The following is an 18705-nucleotide window of genomic DNA, read 5'->3' on the forward strand; positions in this document are numbered from 1 at the left end:
AAATCAGGAAAACAATTTATGATCTGAATGAGAAATTCAACAGAGATAGACAGCATAACAAAGAACCAAACACAAATCCTGTAAGAGAAGAAATCATTGAAAGAAATACAAAAGATAATTGACAGCTTTAACAACAGACTAGATCAAGCAAAACAAAGAATTTCTGAACTTGAAGACTAGTCTTTTAAAATAATCCAGTCAGACAAAAAGAAAGAAAAAAGAATAAAGCAAGGCTACATAACATATGGGACACATGTGTGACCAAATACTGAAATTCTGGGAGTTCCGGATGGAGATGAGATGGGGAATGGCATAGAAAACCTACTTAATAAAATAATAACTGAAAACTTTCTAAGTCTTGCAAATGATATAGATCCAAATACAGGAAGCTCAAAGATTCCCAAATAAATACAACCCAAAAAGGTCTTCTCCAAGGCACATTATGGTAAAACTGTCAAAAGACAAGGAGAAAATTATAAAAACAGCAAGAGAAAAGCATCAAGTCACTCATAAGAGAATCTCCATCAGGCTAACAGGGGATTTCTCAGCAGAAACTTTATACGCTAGGAGAAAAGGGGATATACACTACAAGTTTAAAAAAAAAAAAAAAAAAAGTTGTAAGCCAAAAATACTATACCCAGCAAAGCTATCCTTCAAAAATGAAGAAGCCTGGTACAGTGGCTCATGTCTGCAATTCCAGAGATTCAGAAGGCTGAGGCAGGAGGATCATTTGAGCCCAGGAGTTCAAGGCTTCTATGATCATGCCACTGTACTCCAGCCTCGGTGACAGAGTGAGACTCCAATGCTTAAAAAAAAAGAAAAAGAAAAAAGAAAAAATATTTCCCAGAGAAGCAAAAGACGGTTTGTTTGTGTCTTGTTTGTTGTGGTCCTACGAGAAATGCTTAAGGGAGTCGTATGTTGGGAAGCAAAAGAACAATACCTACCATCGTGAAAATACATGAAAGTATAAAACTCACTGGTAGAGCAGACACACAAAGGAGAAAGGATTCAAACGTCACCACTAAAGAGAACTACCAAACTGCAACAATAAATAATGAGAGAAAAAAGCAACAAAGGTGTATTAGTCTGTTTTCATGCTGCTGATAAAGACATATCTGAGACTGGGCAATTTACAAAGGAAAGAGGTTTAATGGACTTACAGTTCCACATGGCTGGGGCAGCCTCACCATCATGGTGGAAGGCAAGAAGAAGCAAGTCACATCTCACACGGATGGCAGCAGGCAAAGAGGGAGCTTCTGCAGGGAAACTACCCTTTTTAAAACCATCAGATCTTGTGAGACTTACTCGATATCATGAGAACAGCATGGGAAAGACCTGCCCCCATGACTCAATTACTTCCTACCAGGTCCCTCCCACATGTGGGAATTCAAGATGAGATTTGGGTGGGGACACAGCCAAATCATATCATTCTGCCCCTGGCCCCTCCCAAATCTCATGTCCTCACATTTCAAAACCAATCATGCCTTCCCAACAGTCCCCCAAAGTCTTAACTAAGTTCAGCATTAACTCAAAAGTCCACAGTCCAAAGTCTCATGTGAGACAAGGCAAGTCTCTTCTGCCTACGAGCATGTAAAATCAAAAGCAAGTTAGTTACTTCCCAGATACAAAGGGGGTACAGCATTGGGTAAATACAGTCATTCCAAATGGGAGAAAATGGCCAAAACAAAGGGGCTACAAGCCCCATGTAAGTCCAAAATCCAGTAGGGCAGTCAAATCTCAAAGCTCCAAAATGATCTCCTTTGACTCCATGTCTCACATCCAGGTCATGCTAATGCAAGAGGTGGGTTCCCATGGCCTTGGGATAAAAAAGGCCACAGCTCCACTCCTGTGGCTTTGTAGGGTATAACTCTCCCACCCACCTGGCTTCTTTCATGGGCTGCCATTGAGTATCTGCAGCTTTTCCAGGCACACAGTGCAAGCTGTCGGTAAATCCACCATTCTGGGGTCTGGAGGATGGTGGCCCTCTTCTCATAGCTCCACTAGGTGGTGCCCCAGTAGGGATTCTATGTGGGGGCTCTGACCCTACATTTCCCTTCCACACTGCTCTAGCAGAGGTTCTCCATGAGTGCTCTGCCCCTGTAGCAAACTCCTGCCTGGACATCTAGGCATTTCCATACATCTTCTGAAATCTAGGCAGTGGTTCCCAAACCTCAATTTTTGACTTCTGTGCACCCATAGGCTCAACATATCACAGCAGAACCAAATGAAATAGAGGCAAAAAAGAAATGTAAAGAATCAACAAAATGAAAGTTGTTTTTTTGAAAAGTTAAACAAAATTGATAAGCCACTAGTGAGGCTAAACAAAAAAAAAAAAAAAAAAAGGAGACCCAAATAAAAACAATCAGAAATGAAAAAGGAGACATTACAACTGTTAGCAAAGAAATAAAAAGGATCATTCTAAAGGCTATCATGAACAACCATATGCTAACAAATTGGAAAACCTAGAGGAAAGGGATAAATTCCCAGACATATACAGCCTACCAAGACTGAACTAGTAAGAAACAGAAAATATGAACTGACCCAAAATGAATAGCAGGTTTGAATCAGTAACAAAAAGTCTCCCAAAAGAGAAAAGCCCTAGACCAGGCTTTTATGCTGATTTTGACCCAATTTATAAAGAAAAACAAACACCAATTCTTCTCAAACTATTCCGAAAAACTGAAGAGGAGGGAATTCTTCCTAACTCATTGTATAAGGCCAGCACTACCCTGATATGCAATCAAGACAAGGACACAACAAAAAGAGAAATCTACAGGCCAATATTGCTAATGAACACAGATGGAAAAATTCTCAGCATAATACTACCAAGCCGAATCTAATGATGAATGAAAAAGATAATATACCATGATCAGGTGGGATTTATCCCAGGAATGCAAAGATGGCTCAACATACACAAATCAATACATGTGATACATCACATCAACAAGATGAAGGGCAAAAACTATCTGATCATCTCAGCAGATGCAGAAAAATCACTCAGTAAAACTTACCATTCCTTCATGATGCAAGCTCTCAACAAATTAGGCATAGAAGGAACACTTCAACATAAGAAAAGGCATATATGAAAAATCTACAGCTAACATCATACTCATTGGGAAAAGATGAAAAGCCCTTCCTCTAAGAACTGGAACAAGACAAGGATGGCCACTTGCACCACTCTAATTCAATACAGTATGGGACATCCAAGCCAGAGCGATCAGACAAGAGAAAGAAATAAAAAGTATCCAAAATGGAAAAGAAGAAGTCAAATTATCTCACTTTGCAGATGACATAATCTTATACTTGTATACAGAAAAACCTAAAGACGCCACCAAAAATCTCTTAAAATGAATAAATTAGGCTGGGCATGGTGGCTCACGCCTATAATCCCAGCACTTTGGGAGGCCAAGGTGGACAGATCACCTGAGGTTGGGAGTTTGAGACCAGCCTGGCCAACATGGTGAAACCCTGTCTCTACTAAAAATACAACAATTAGCCAGGCATGGTTGTAGGTGCCTGTAATCCCAGCTACTTGGGAGGCTGAAGCAGGAGAATCGCTTGAACCTGAGAGGCAAAAGTTGCAGTGAGCCAAGACTGCACCACTGCACTCCAGCCTGGGCAACAGAGCAAGACTCTATCTCCAAAAAAAAAAAAAAAAAGATGTACAATTTAGTAAGGCTTCAGGACACAAAATCAGTAATGTTTCTATATACCAGTAACCAAACTAGCTAAAAAAGAAATCAAGGAAGCAATTCTATTTATAATAGCTACAAAAATAAAATACCTAGGAATAAACTTAACCAAGGATGAAAAAAAAAAATCTACAGTGAAAACCACAAAACACTGATAAAATAAAATGAAAAGGACACAAAGAAATGGAAAGGTATCTCATGCTCATGGGTTGGAATAACTAATATTGCTAAAACAACCATACTACCCAAAGCAATCTATAGATTCAGTATAATCCCTATCAATTATATTCCTCATAGAAACAGGAATAAAAAAATCCCTAAAATTCATATGGAACCTCAGAAGACCCCAAATAGCCAAAGTAATACTGAGCAAAATAAACAAAGCTAGAATCCTCACACTACCTGATTTTAAAATATACTGCAAAGCTATAGTAACCATAACAGCATGTATTGGTGTTAAAACAGACACAAAAACAAAGGAAATAGACTATAAAATCCAGAAATGAATCCACATATTTACAGCTGATTTTCAAGAAAGGTGTCAAGAATATACATTGAATAAAGTACACCCTCTTCATTAAATGGTGCCAGGAAAGCTAGATACCCAAACATGGAAGAATAAAACTAGACCCTTATCGCTCATCACATAGAAAAATAAACTCAAAATCGATTAAAGACTTAAATGTAATAACCACGACTACAAAACTACTAGAAGTAAACACAGGAGAAACGCTTGAGAACAAAGATTGTATGGCTAACACTTAAAAAGTACAAGCAACAAAAACAGACAAATGGGATTGTAGTAAACTAAAAACTTTCTGCATATCACAGGAAACAATCAACAGAGTGAAAAGACAACACCCCTCCCTTACACCATATACAAAAATTAACTCAAGATGGCTTAAAGACTTAAATGTAAAACCCATAACTATAAAAACGCTGGAAGATAACCTAGGCAATACCATCCAGGACATAGTCACAGGCAAAGACTTCATGGTAAAGATGCCAAAAGCAATTGCAACGAAAGCAAAAATTGACAAATGGGATCTAATTAAATGAAAGAGCTTCTGCAGAGTAAAAGAAACTATCAAAAAAAAATACACAGACATTTCTCAAAAGAAGATATACAAATCACCAAGTTTATGAAAAAATATTCTACATCACTAATCATCATGGAGATGCAAATCAAAACCACAATGAGATATCATCTCACACTTGTTAGAATGGCTATTATTAAAAAGACAAAGCACAACAAATGCTGGAAAGTATGTGAAGAAAAGAAAATTCTTGTATATCATTGGTGGGAATGTAAATTAGTACAGTCATTATGAAAAAAAGTACAGAGATTTCCCAAAAAACTAAGAACAGATCTACCATATTATCTAGCAATCCCACTCCTGGGTATATATCCAAAAAATAGGATATCAGTGTATCAACGGGATACCTGGACCCCTATATTTACTGCAGAACTATTTACAATAGCCAAGACAGGGAATCAATCTAAGTGTCAATCAATGGATGAATGGATAAAGAAAATGGGAATATATGCACAATAGAATAGTATTCAGCCATAAAAAAGAATGAAATCGTTTTATTTTCAGCTAAATGGATGGAACTAGTGGTCATAATGCTAGGTGAACTAGGCCATGCACAGAAAGAAAAATACTGTATGTTCTCATTTATATGAGCGGTTTATGCTCCTGGAAATCAAAGTGGGGGCCATGTTTCAGGTCAGTAGGGTCTGGGATAGAGACCGCAGTTTTGGACTTGTGTGCCCTGGAGCTATATAAAATTGATATCATGGAGATAAAGAGTAGAATGATAGCTACCATAGGCTGGGAAGAGGAGGGGTTTGAAAAGAGGTTGATTAATGGGTATAAAAATATATAATAGAAGGAATAGAATCTAGTGTTCAATAATGCAGAAAGTGACTATAACAATTTATTGTATATTTCTTTTTTTTTTTATTTCAATAGTTTTTAGGGAACAGGTGGTATTTGGTTACATGGGTACGTTCTTCAGCGGTGATCTCTGAAATTTTGGCACACCCATCACCAGAGCAGTTTACCCAACATATAGTCTTTTATCTCTCATCCCCTCCCCCCTTCCCCCCAAGCCCCCAAAGTCCACTGTTTCATTCTTGTGCCTTTGCATATATCATAGCTTAGCTCCCACTTATGAGTGAGAACATGTGATGTTTGGTTTTGATTCCTGAGTTAATTCATTTAGAGTAACAGTCTCCAACTCCATCCAGGTTGCTGTGAATGCCATTATTTCATTCCTTTTTAACGCTAAGTAGTATTCGATGGTATACATGTAACACATTTTCTTTATCTACTAATTGATTGATGGGCATCTGGGCTAGTTCTATATTTTTGCAACTGCAAATTTTGCTGCTGTAAACATGTGTGCAAAAGTGTCTTTTTCATATAATGACTTCCTTTCCTTTGGGTAGATACCTAGTAGTGGGATTGCCGGATCAAATGGTAGATCTATTTTTACTTCTTTAAGGAATCTCCATGTTGCTTTCCATAGTGGTGGTACTAGCTTATATTCCCACCATCAGTGTAAAAGGGTTCCCTTTTCACCATGTCCATGCCAACATCTATTTTTGTGTATTTCACACATGGTATCGCACTGCGGTTTTGATTTGCATTTCCCTGATAATTAGTGATGTTGAGCATTTTTTCATGTTTGTTGGCCATTTGTATATCTCCTTTTGAGAATTGTCTATTCATGTCCTTGGCACACTTTTTGATGGGATTGTTTTTTTTCTTGCCGATTTGAGTTCCCTGTTGATTCTGGATATTAGTCCTTTGTCAGATGCAGTTTGTGAAAATTTTCTCCCACTCTGTGGGTGATCTGTTGACTCTGCTGATTATATCCTTTGCTGTGCAGGAGGTTTTTAGTTTAATTAAGTCCCATCTATTTATCTTTGTTTTCCTTGCATTTGCTTTTGGGTTCTTGGTCATGAACTGTTTGCCTAAGCCAATGTCTAGAAGCATTTTTCAACGTTATCTTCTAGAATTTTTATGGTTTCAGGCCTTAGATTTAAGTCTTTGATCCATCTTGTGTTGATTTTTGTATAAGGTGAGAGATGGGGATCCAGTTTTATTCTTTTACATGTGACTTGCCAATTATCCCAGCACTATTTGTTGTATAGGGTGTACTTTCCCTACTTTGTTTTTGTTTGCTTTGTCAAAGATCAGTTGGGTGTAAGTATTTGGCCTTATTTCTGGGTTCTTTACTCTGTTCCACTGGTCATGTACCTATTTTTATACCAGCACCATGCTGTTTTGATTACTATAGCCTTGTAATATAGTTCAAAGATGGGTAATGTGATACCTCCAGATTTGTTCTTTTTGCTTAGTTTTGCTTTGTCTATGCAGACTCTTTGTTGGTTCCAAATGAATTTTAGCATTGTTTTTTCTAGTTCTATAAAGAATGATGATGGTGTTTTATAGGAATTGCACTGAATATGTAGACTGCTTTTGGCAGTATGGTCATTTTCACAATATTGAGTCTACCCATCCATGAGCAAGGAATGTGTTTCCATTTGTTTGTGTCATCTACGATTTCTTTCAGCAGTGTTTTGTAGTTTTCCTTGTAGGGGTCTTTCACCTCCTTGGTTAGGTATATTCCTAAGTATTTTATTTTTACAGCTATTATAAAAGGGTTTGATTCTCAGCCTGGTCACTCTTGGTGTATAGCACTGCTACTGATTTGTGTACATTGATTTTGTATCCTGATAAATGAATTTATTATATATTTCTAAATAGCAGTAACATTGGAAATATTCCCAACACAAAGAAATGGTCAACGTTTGAAGTGACTAATATCCTAAAGACTCTGATCATTACGCATTGTATGCATGTACCAAAATCTCACATGGACCCCATAAGTGTGTACAATTATTCTCTATCAAAAAAAATTTTAGGAAACATGCAGGAATACACTGTATCTCTTCCTTGCTGTCTCTGGATGTTGTCACACGAGGACTTGACATGTGGATTGTGGCAGCCTCTGTGACCAAGAGCAGAAGGCAATAGCAGCACAGAAACCTCAAATGAAAAAATCTAACATCTCAAGCTACTAATTTAGCCAACCTAGCTATCTCCGGTCTTAGTACATGAGGTGATAAGCCCTCACTGTTCAAGTTGGGTGGCCATTAATTGCTGCAGAAAAGAAGTTAATGAGGCTTCCTCCTCCCAGATCCTCTACTAGACCCTGACATGCCCATTCAGTCACAGGCAAAAAGGGAAGCAGAGGGTAAGTAGACCTGGCTGGCTCTGCCAGAGGCAGATCTTACCTGTCCTGCTTGCCCTAAAAAAGCCTGGTGCCTATGCAAGGGATTTAGAGGTGGACCCTGTGGTCATAGTCTAGGCAAAATAACCCATCCACTAATAACTGAACATGGCAGAAATACAGTCACCTTTTCCTCAGTCTTGCCAATAAAGTCAACTCCTCTGCTCACCAGGGAGGAGACATACGAAAGAGAGACTTGGAAGTTTTCATCCCAACTCACTCTTCTTTGTTTTTGTTTTGTTTTGTTTTGAGACTGAGTCTCACTCTATCACCCAGGCTAGAGTACAGTGGCGCAATCTTGGCTCACCACAACCTCCGCCCCCTGGGTTCAAGCGATTGTCATACCTCAACCTCCAGAATAGCTGGGACTACAGGCGCCCACGACCACGCCTGGCTAATTTTTGTATTTTTCGTAGAGACACAGTTTCACCGTGTTGGCCAAGCTGGTCCCCAATTCCTGGCCTCAAGTGATCTGCACACCTTGGCCTCCCAAAAGGCTGAGATTACAGGCATGAGCAACCCCACCTGGTCACCTAACTCACTCTTGGGAGGCCAAAAGTGATGCTGGAACTTTCTTCCTCTGCAGGTTACAGGGAAAATTAGGGAGAACACAAGGCATCAGAGATGCAGTGATGGATATGTCTATATGGAACTTTTGTCTACATCCAGTAGAAAATGTATTTCTAGGCACCAGGTTTAAGAGTGAAAACCTGGAGTCTTGTCTGTTAGCATTCTCCTTCCCCACAAACCAGAGAGGGAATACATTTTGCTTCAGCACACCCGGATGTAGGAAATGTCACATTCCTATTTCTGTAACTTCAGTTAAATCTGCTCTGAGTCCCTGGATGCCTGGCAGGTGGAGAATTCAATCTTGTCGTTACCAGCGTTCCTTTCCCTTCTCCATGGGCTTATGTAAGAATTCTGGGCTTACACACTGTTGGAAAGCCAGGTAGGAACTACGTCTCCCGAACTCTCCATTCTTCCAGCTGTTCATGATCCGTCAACCTTTTTTGGGCCATCTGCTATAAGAAGACGCTCCTCACGGCATCATTCCACCGACCTACAGGCTCAGACCCAGGCGCCCTCACTATAACAGGTCTCCACTAGGCAAAGGAACTCACAAAAACCTTCTCTTAAACTTGCCTTCCTCTGAGATCCAGCCACTCCCCCGCTTCTCACCTTAAACACAGATGGCAGCTTCTGCCCATCATTCCAAACCTTGGGGATTGTCCAGCCAAATTCTCTTCAGACAAAGCTTCACCTTCCTTCTTCAGGGAGATGATGCAAGGGCATCTGAGATCTTTGGAAGTCCAATTCTGGCCTCTCTTTGGGGTGGGCTGAGAGTGGGAACTAGACTCTCTTTTCCAAGTGCCATGTTTGTCTTGTTCATCATTATATTATCTCCAATGCCTGGCATATAGTAAGCACTACAGACCTACTCTATGTCAGGCATTGGAGATAATATAATGATGAACATAGTAGGTGCTATTAGTGTCTGTATAATGGAACTCTTGAGATTGAAGCTATTAGCAGAAACCTGCCAAGCAAAAGGATGGAAAACCTACCACCAAAAAAAAAAAAAAAAAAAAAAAATGAAAGCAATCGTGGCTTTGAGCTCTAAACACACAAGGCACCAGCCCAAGCCCAAGTTTGGGCAATTTTAATACAGCAGCCATTTTGCCTCCAAACTGGCACTGGAAACCACTCTCTGCCCCTTAAAGAAAACTAGTTTCTCTTTCTCTAAGCGTGCAGCATTTCTCCCCGGTGGCAGTACCCAGCCCACTGCCACCAGCAAAGGACTGCATCCAGGAGCCACGAGTTTGATAGTTTAAATAATATCTTTTATAGGGGAAAACAAAGTAACATCCACATAAACCTGAAACTACCACCACTTTCCAGAGGCTGAATCCCATTTGTGGAGTCTCTTGCATGTCAAGCACCTTGCGGACAACTCAATTACACACTTTTGGGATTACATACTTTTGGGATTAGTTGCAGAGAAGAGTGAAGGTTATCTGCAGAATAAAGGAACTAGGGCTCAGAATTCCCAGAGCAATCCATGACAGAGGAGGTGAGTAGAAAAGGGAAGGGTGAAGTCAAAGGAGTTGGCCAACACCAAGCAAGGATCATGGGACCCTATCCATGAACCCACATCTCAAATGAAGTCAACAAAACCCATCAATGCTTGGTGTAAGTGGTGTATGCTCCCGGAAATGAAAGCAGGGGCATTTCAGGTCAGTAGGGTCAGGGGTAGAGGCAGCAGTCATGGACTTGTGGGCCCTGGAGTATGAGATGATTCTGAGACATTGAATTCCTATAGCGATCTCAAGTAGACATCTCAGGTAGGGCTTCAACATTCGTGGACCATGGACTCTGTGGGCCTGAGAGCAACAGCCTCAGGGCATGTCCCAGCTCCATCAATCCCAACTGGGGCTTCGAACAACTTACTTATTCTGTTAACTAATGTTATTTTAATTGACAAATCATAATCGTACACATTTATGTGATGTTTTTATATGTGTAGACAATGTGGAATGATTAGATCAAGCTAATTAGCATGTCCATCACCTAATTCACTGACAATTTTTATGATGAGACATTTGAAATGTACCCTCTTAGTTATTTTGAAAGATACATTATTATTGACTATAATCACCCTGCTGTGCTATAGATTTCAAAGCATATAATCCAGCAAGCCAACTTCTAGGTATAGAGTAAAAAAAATTAAAGTCAATATGTCGAAAGGATCTCTACATTCCTATGTTCACTGCAACACTATTCACAATATCCAAGGTATAGAATCAACCTAAGTGTCCATAAGTGGATGAAAGGATAAAGAAAATGTACTATATAAACACAATGGAATACTATTAATCCTTTAAAAGAATGAAATCCTGTCATTTTCAACAACGTGGATGAACTTGAAAGACATTGTGTTAAGGGAAATAAGCCAGGCACAGAAAAACAAATACTGCATGATTTCACTTATATGTGGAATCTAAAGAAGTTGAACTCACAGAAATAGAGAGTAGGACAGTGGTTATCTGGGGCTGGGGTGGAGGAAAGGTAGGGGATAGGAGATACTGGTCAAAGGGTACAAAGTTTCCAACAGGAAGAATAAGTTTTGAACAAGCTAAACTCCTCTGAAAGATTAGTTCCTCATCTGTAGAGCAGGGACATATCATTGACCTTCTAAGAATGTTGCTGTGAGAGTAAGAAATGATGTTCAGCATAATACCTAACGCACAGTCAGTTCTCCTTAAGCTTGAACCTGAGTCACCATGACCTCTACTTCTCAGGACAGAAGGTTCACAGCCAGTGTCTCAGTTCCCAATGAAAAGTGGATCCCAGATCAGGCTGAACAGCAGGATCTCTAGGGGATACCCAGCCCTACTGAGTCAGAATCACTGGAGGTAGAACCTGGGTATGTATGTATGTATGTGTGGGGGGGGGTGAGTGTGTGTGTCTATGTATAAGAGACTGCTCTGCAGTCCAGACTGGAGTGTCACAATCATAGTTCACTGCAGCCTCAAACTACTCCTGGCCTCAAGCCATGCTCCCACCTCAGCCTTCAGAGTAGCTGAGACTACAGGCTCATGCCACCAAGCCTGGATACTTTTTTTTTCTACTTTTGGAGACACAGTCTCACTCTGTTGCCCAGGCTGGAGTGCAGTGGTGCAGTCTTGCCTCACTGCAACCTCTGTCTCCGGGTTCAAGTGATTCTCATGCCTCAGCCTCCTGAGTAGCTAGGATTACAGGCATGCACCACCACACCAGGCAAATTCTGCTTTTTTTCATTGTTGTTTATTGTTTGTTTTTCACAAATAGGACTTTTTATTTGCCACTATTATAAGTCTGAACTTTAAACAGATTCTTGGACTGGTGGTTCATATCCATCAGCTCATTCAACTTTAGCACGTGTCTCGTCCCTAGTGGGTTTTCCAGAACTACCACCTTCACCACGAAGCTCCATGCCTTTTCCCAATCCAAACCCAGGGTTCTCCAGCATCTTTACTTTTCTAATGAAGACCTCATGGAGAGGATAAATTGGCAAGCCTTTTCTACATCTTTTCCAATCTTGTCTGGAATCAATTTATTGGCCACTTCTTTCAAGTCATTTGTCTGCACCTCTCAGGTCATGATTTCCAGCATCTTCTTCCAGATTTGGCGGACTGCTGGTGCTGAGCATAAGAGGTCTTCCATATCTGACTGTTGCGTTTTTCAGTAAAACCAACACAGAATAGATGAAAGAAGTAGCCATCAGTAGTCTTGACATCAACATGAGCTTCAATCATTGTTGAACATTTTTCAACCATGGAACATATTTTGTCACAGCTAAGAACCTATGCCATAGAAGTGAGTCAGGCAGTTTTTGCCCTCAACATCTTCAGTAATCAGCCTGAATTTTCTAAATGCAACTTCATCACTCTGCAAATCAGCAAGACTCACTTCAAACACAAGACCCTCGAGACGATCAGATGCAATTTGGGTTCCTTGGGTCCTGGTGGCTAGCATCTTTCCAATACTTTTTTTTTTTTTTTTTTTTTGAGACGGAGTCTCACTGTGTCTCCCAGGCTGGAGTGCAGTGGCGTGATCTCGGCTCACTGCAAGCTCCGCCTCCCGGGTTCACGCCATTCTCCCGCCTCAGCCTCCCAAGTAGCTGAGACTACAGGCGCCCGCCACCACGCCCAGCTAGTTTTTTGTATTTTTAGTAGAGACGGGGTTTCACCATGTTAGCCAGGATAGTCTCGATCTCCTGACCTCGTGATCCACCCGCCTCGGCCTCCCAAAGTGCTGGGATTACAGGCTTGAGCCACCACGCCTGGCCTCCAATACTTCTTATAGTGAACATAGTAAGTGCTTTCACATCATACTGATCTTTCTTAGAAAATGGATCGACTACTTTCTTCTTAACTCCCTTTTTGCCACCTTTCATAAGGCATTTGTTCTTAACAACCGCCATGGTGCTGCTCAGAGTACCAAAAGGCTAAATTTTATATTTTTGGTAGAGGCAGGGTTTCACCATGTTGGCCAGGTTGATCTTCAACTCCTAACCTCAGGTGATCTGCCCAACTCAGCCTCCCAAAGTGCTGGGATTACACGCATGAGCCACTGCACCCAGCTGCTACTTATTTTTTCTTTTTCTTTTTTTTTTTTTTTTTTTTGGTAGATACAGGGTCTTGCCATGTTGCCAAGGCTGGCCTGGAACTCCAGGCCTCAAGCAATCCTCCCACCATAGCCTCCCAAAGCACTGGGATTTCAGGTGTGAGCCACCAAGCCCAGCCTGGAATCTATTTTTAAAGCCCATCAAGTGTTGAATAAAACTGCAAGTTGGGCTGTTTTATCTTTGCGTTTTTTACATTTCAATTGTTTTTAATATATTCAGAGATACACGCAAACATTACCAGTCAATTTTAGAACATTTCATGACCTCAAAAAGAAACCTCATACCCTTTGGCTAACACCCCCATCCTCCCATGCCCCTAACAGCCAGAAGCAACCACTAACCCACTTCGTATTTCTATAGATTTCCATCTGAATGAAATCATGTAGAATGTGATCTTTCATCTGTTTTCAAGATTCATCCACACTGTAGCATATGTGAGTACTTTGCTCCTTTTTGTGATCAAATAATATTCCACTGTGTGGGTAGACAACATTCAGTGTCTCTCTTCATCTGGTGATGGGCATTTGGATTAATTCCCTCTTTGGGTTATTAGGAGTGATGCTACTGAATTATTCATGTACAAGTTTTGTGTGGACCTGTGCTTTCGTTTTTGAATATGAAAATATGGCACATCTCCAACATACAAGTGGCCAATAAGCACATGAAAAGATGCTCAATGAAATTCATCATCAGGGAAACACAAATCAAAACCACAATGAGATACGACTTCATACCCATAAGGATGGCTAGAATCGAAGATACAGAAAACTGGCCTGGCGTGGTGGCTCACGCCTGTAATCCCAGCACTTTCGGAGGCCGAGGCGGGTGCATCACCTGAGGCCAGGTGTTTGAGACCAGCCTTGCCAACATGGTAAAACCCTGTCTCTAGTAAAAAAAAATACGAAAATTAGCCAGGCGTGGTAGCAGGTGCCTATAATCCCAGCTACTCAGGAAGCTGAAGCAGGAAAGTCACTTGAATCTGGGAGGCAAAGATTGCAGTGAGCCGAGATTGTGCCACTGCACTCCAGCCTGGGCGACAGAGCAAAACTTTGTCTCAAAAAAAAAAAAATACAAAAAATAACAAATGTTGGTGAGGATGTAGAGAAACTAGAACCTTCATACACTGCTGGTGGGAATTAAAATGGTGTAGCCACTGTCACAAACAGTTTGACAACTTCCCAAATGATTCTACGTAGAGTTACCAAACAACCCAGCAATTGTACTCCTAGGTATAGGCCCAACTCGGGCTCTCTTAATCTATGGAAAATGAACTATGGGTACTTGGCAAGAACAAAGAGGGAGAGAGACAGAAATGGTGCCATGAGGGCACATTGATTGGTCTCTAGTGCACATGGCTCCACTGCAAATGCCCTCTCAATGACTTCATCAGTTGCTCATAAAAAAATCACCCTCTGCTCCAATCGTGGAGGAAGAAGTGCGGATTAAACCTGGTGAGGCACGGTAAGACTGACTGCTAAACTTTATGAATGATGGGGGGATTTGCAAGTATAATCTTGACTGTATTAGATTTTTTACTTTCTCCACTGTCTTTGAAAACCTCACTCTTGACTAAGAACTGACCTTCCTGTACTTTTTATTGCCTCTAAGTAAATTTCCAGTTCCACATAGTCCAAAGATGATTTGCTGAAAAATCTCTCAAAAGAAAAATGTTAAGAATACAGGCATAGTTATATGGCAAATTTTGCAAAAGAAACACAAATTGCACTTGTAGGTACGCAGCACAATACATTTTCACAGGTAAAGAAAAAAGTGTTCTTCATTCTAGTAGAGGCTACAGGATGAGGCCGATCAAGGTGCTTGCCCAGTCAGACCTTGGGCTCTTAACTAATTTGTGTTAGAGTCAACTCTGATGGAGTCTGTATCTCAGTCACCTTTTTTTTTTTTTTTTTTTGAGATGGAATCTTGCTCTGTCTCCCAGGCTGGAATGTAGCGGCGTGCTCTCAGCTCACTGCAAAATCTGCTTGAACCCTCCTGGGTTCAATCGATTCTCCTGCCTCAGCTTCCCAAGTAGCTGGGACCACGTGTGCGTGCCACCATGCCCGGCTAATTTTTCTATTTTTAGTAGAGACGTTTCATCATGTTGGCCAGGCTGTTCTCAAACTCCTGACCTCAAGTGATCCACCTGCCTTGGTCTCCCAAAGTGCTGGAATTACAGGCGTGAGCCACCATGCCCAACCTCAGTCATCTTTTTATCCTCCACACCTGGCAAGTTCTATGCACACTGTGGTTCCCTACAAGTTCGTTGAATAAACAGGAGACAGACAGAAAGTGGGAACTCTGGAAGTAGAGAAGATTCCAGAAATTGTGGATATTTCCCAGAGACTATGGCCAAATACTTCAGCCTTGCCAGAGTTTCTCTATCTCAACTCAAACCTTATGTGTGGGCCCAGGTGCCGTGGCTCACACCTGTAATCCCAACACGTGAGGAGGCCGAGGTGGGCGGATCACTTAAGGCCAGGAGTTTGAGACCAGCCTGGCCAACACGGTGAAACTCCATCTCTACAAAAATACAAAAATGAGCCAGGCGTGGTGGTGTGTACCTGTAGCCCCAGCTACTCAGGGGCTGAGGCACAAGCATTGCCTGAACCCAGGAGGCAGAGGTTGCAGTGAGCCAAGATTATGCCACTGCACACTAGCCTGGGCAATAAAGCAAAACTGTCTCAAAAACCAAAAACAAAAACAAAAACAAAACAAAAAAAACCTTATGTGTGGGCCTTGTTACAGAATTAATGTTTATATGGACAATATGTACACGGGTGTATGTTAAGAGCATGAGTCATCCACGAGATTTTAGCAAAGTCCATTTAGAAAGCTCAATGCTGGGGCGGAGCAAGATGGCCGAATAGGAGCAGCTCCAGTCTCCAACTCCCAGCGCGAGCGACACAGAAGACCGGTGATTTCTGCATTTTCAACTGAGGTACTGGGTTCATCTCACTGGGGAGTGCCGGACGATCGGAGCTGGTCAGCTGCTGCAGCCCGACCAGCCAGAGCTGAAGCAGGGCGAGGCATTGCCTCACCTGGGAAGCGCAAGGGGGAAGGGAGTCCCTTTTCCTAGCCAGGGGAACTGAGACACACAACACCTGGAAAATCGGGTAACTCCCACCCCAATACTGCGCTTTAGGAAACAGGCGCACCAGGAGATCATATCCCACACCTGGCCGGGAGGGTCCCACACCCACGGAGCCTCCCTCGTTGCTAGCGCAGCAGTCTGTGATCTACCGGCAAGGCAGCAGCGAGGCTGGGGGAGGGGCGCCCGCCATTGCTGAGGCTTAAGTAGGTAAACAAAGCTGCTGGGAAGCTCGAACTGGGTGGAGCTCACAGCAGCTCAAGGAAACCTGCCTGTCTCTGTAGACTCCACCTCTGGGGACAGGGCACAGTAAACTAAGACACACAGACACCTCTGCACAGACGCAAACGACTCTGTCTGACAGCTTTGAAGAGAGCAGTGGATCTCCCAACACGGAGGTTGAGATCTGAGAAGGGACAGACTCCCTGCTCAAGTGGGTCCCTGACCCCTGAGTAGCCTAACTGGGAGACATCCCCCACTAGGGGCAGTCTGACACCCCACACCTCACAGGGAGGAGTACATCCCTGAGAGGAAGCTTCCAAAGCAAGAATCAGACAGGTACACTCGCTGTTCAGAAATATTCTATCTTCTGCAGCCTCTGCTGCTGATACCCAGGCAAACAGGGTCTGGAGTGGACCTCAAGCAATCTCCAACAGACCTACAGCTGAGGGTCCTGACTGTTAGAAGGAAAACTATCAAACAGGAAGGACACCTACACCAAAACCCCATCAGTACATCACCATCATCAAAGACCAGAGGCAGATAAAACCACAAAGATGGGGAAAAAGCAGGGCAGAAAAGCTGGAAACTCAAAAAAATAAGAGCGCATCTCCCCCGGCAAAGGAGCGCAGCTCATCGCCAGCAACGGATCAAAGCTGGACGGAGAATGACTTTGATGAGATGAGAGAAGAAGGCTTCAGTCCATCAAATTTCTCAGAGCTAAAGGAGGAATTACGTACCCAGCGCAAAGAAACTAAAAATCTTGAAAAAAAAGTGGAAGAATTGATGGCTAGAGTAATTAATGCAGAGAAGGTCCTAAACGAAATGAAAGAGATGAAAACCATGACACGAGAAATACGTGACAAATGCACAAGCTTCAGTAACCGACTCGATCAACTGGAAGAAAGAGTATCAGCGATTGAGGATCAAATGAATGAAATGAAGCGAGAAGAGAAACCAAAAGAAAAAAGAAGAAAAAGAAACGAACAAAGCCTGCAAGAAGTATGGGATTATGTAAAAAGACCAAATCTACGTCTGATTGGGGTGCCTGAAAGTGAGGGGGAAAATGGAACCAAGTTGGAAAACACTCTTCAGGATATCATCCAGGAGAACTTCCCCAACCTAGTAGGGCAGGCCAACATTCAAATCCAGGAAATACAGAGAACGCCACAAAGATACTCCTCGAGAAGAGCAACTCCAAGACACATAATTGCCAGATTCACCAAAGTTGAAATGAAGGAAAAAATCTTAAGGGCAGCCAGAGAGAAAGGTCGGGTTACCCACAAAGGGAAGCCCATCAGACTAACAGCAGATCTCTCAGCAGAAACTCTACAAGCCAGAAGAGAGTGGGGGCCAATATTCAACATTCTTAAAGAAAAGAATTTTAAACCCAGAATTTCATATCCAGCCAAACTAAGTTTCATAAGTGAAGGAGAAATAAAATCCTTTACAGATAAGCAAATGCTTAGAGATTTTGTCACCACTAGGCCTGCCTTACAAGAGATCCTGAAGGAAGCACTAAACGTGGAAAGGAACAACCGGTACCAGCCATTGCAAAAACATGCCAAAATGTAAAGACCATTGAGGCTAGGAAGAAACTGCATCAACTAATGAGCAAAATAACCAGTTAATATCATAATGGCAGGATCAAGTTCACACATAACAATATTAACCTTAAATGTAAATGGACTAAATGCTCCAATTAAAAGACACAGACTGGCAAACTGGATAAAGAGTCAAGACCCATCAGTCTGCTGTATTCAGGAGACCCATCTCACACGCAGAGACATACATAGGCTCAAAATAAAGGGATGGAGGAAGATTTACCAAGCAAATGGAGAACAAAAAAAAGCGGGGGTTGCAATACTAGTCTCTGATAAAACAGACTTTAAACCATCAAAGATCAAAAGAGACAAAGAAGGCCATTACATAATGGTAAAGGGATCAATTCAACAGGAAGAGCTAACTATCCTAAATATATATGCACCCAATACAGGAGCACCCAGATTCATAAAGCAAGTCCTTAGAGACTTACAAAGAGACTTAGACTCCCATACAATAATAATGGGAGACTTCAACACTCCACTGTCAACATTAGACAGATCAACGAGACAGAAAGTCAACAAGGATATCCAGGAATTGAACTCATCTCTGCAGCAAGCAGACCTAATAGACATCTATAGAACTCTCCACCCCAAATCAACAGAATATACATTCTTCTCAGCACCACATCG

The 18705-nt window shown here is 41.8% G+C and overlaps 1 protein-coding gene and 1 pseudogene across 4 annotated transcripts in view; both read right to left on the reverse strand.

The window, feature by feature from the left end:
* Window positions 1–18705, reverse strand: part of RBFOX1 (RNA binding fox-1 homolog 1) — a 2487135-nt gene that overhangs the window by 2434198 nt on the left and 34232 nt on the right. The gene's annotated exons all lie outside the window — the stretch shown is intronic.
* Window positions 11771–13492, reverse strand: LOC126944720 (40S ribosomal protein S3a-like; annotated as a pseudogene).

This window comes from Macaca thibetana, chromosome 20 (assembly GCF_024542745.1).
Source record: "Macaca thibetana thibetana isolate TM-01 chromosome 20, ASM2454274v1, whole genome shotgun sequence".
Taxonomy (NCBI): domain Eukaryota; kingdom Metazoa; phylum Chordata; class Mammalia; order Primates; family Cercopithecidae; genus Macaca; species Macaca thibetana.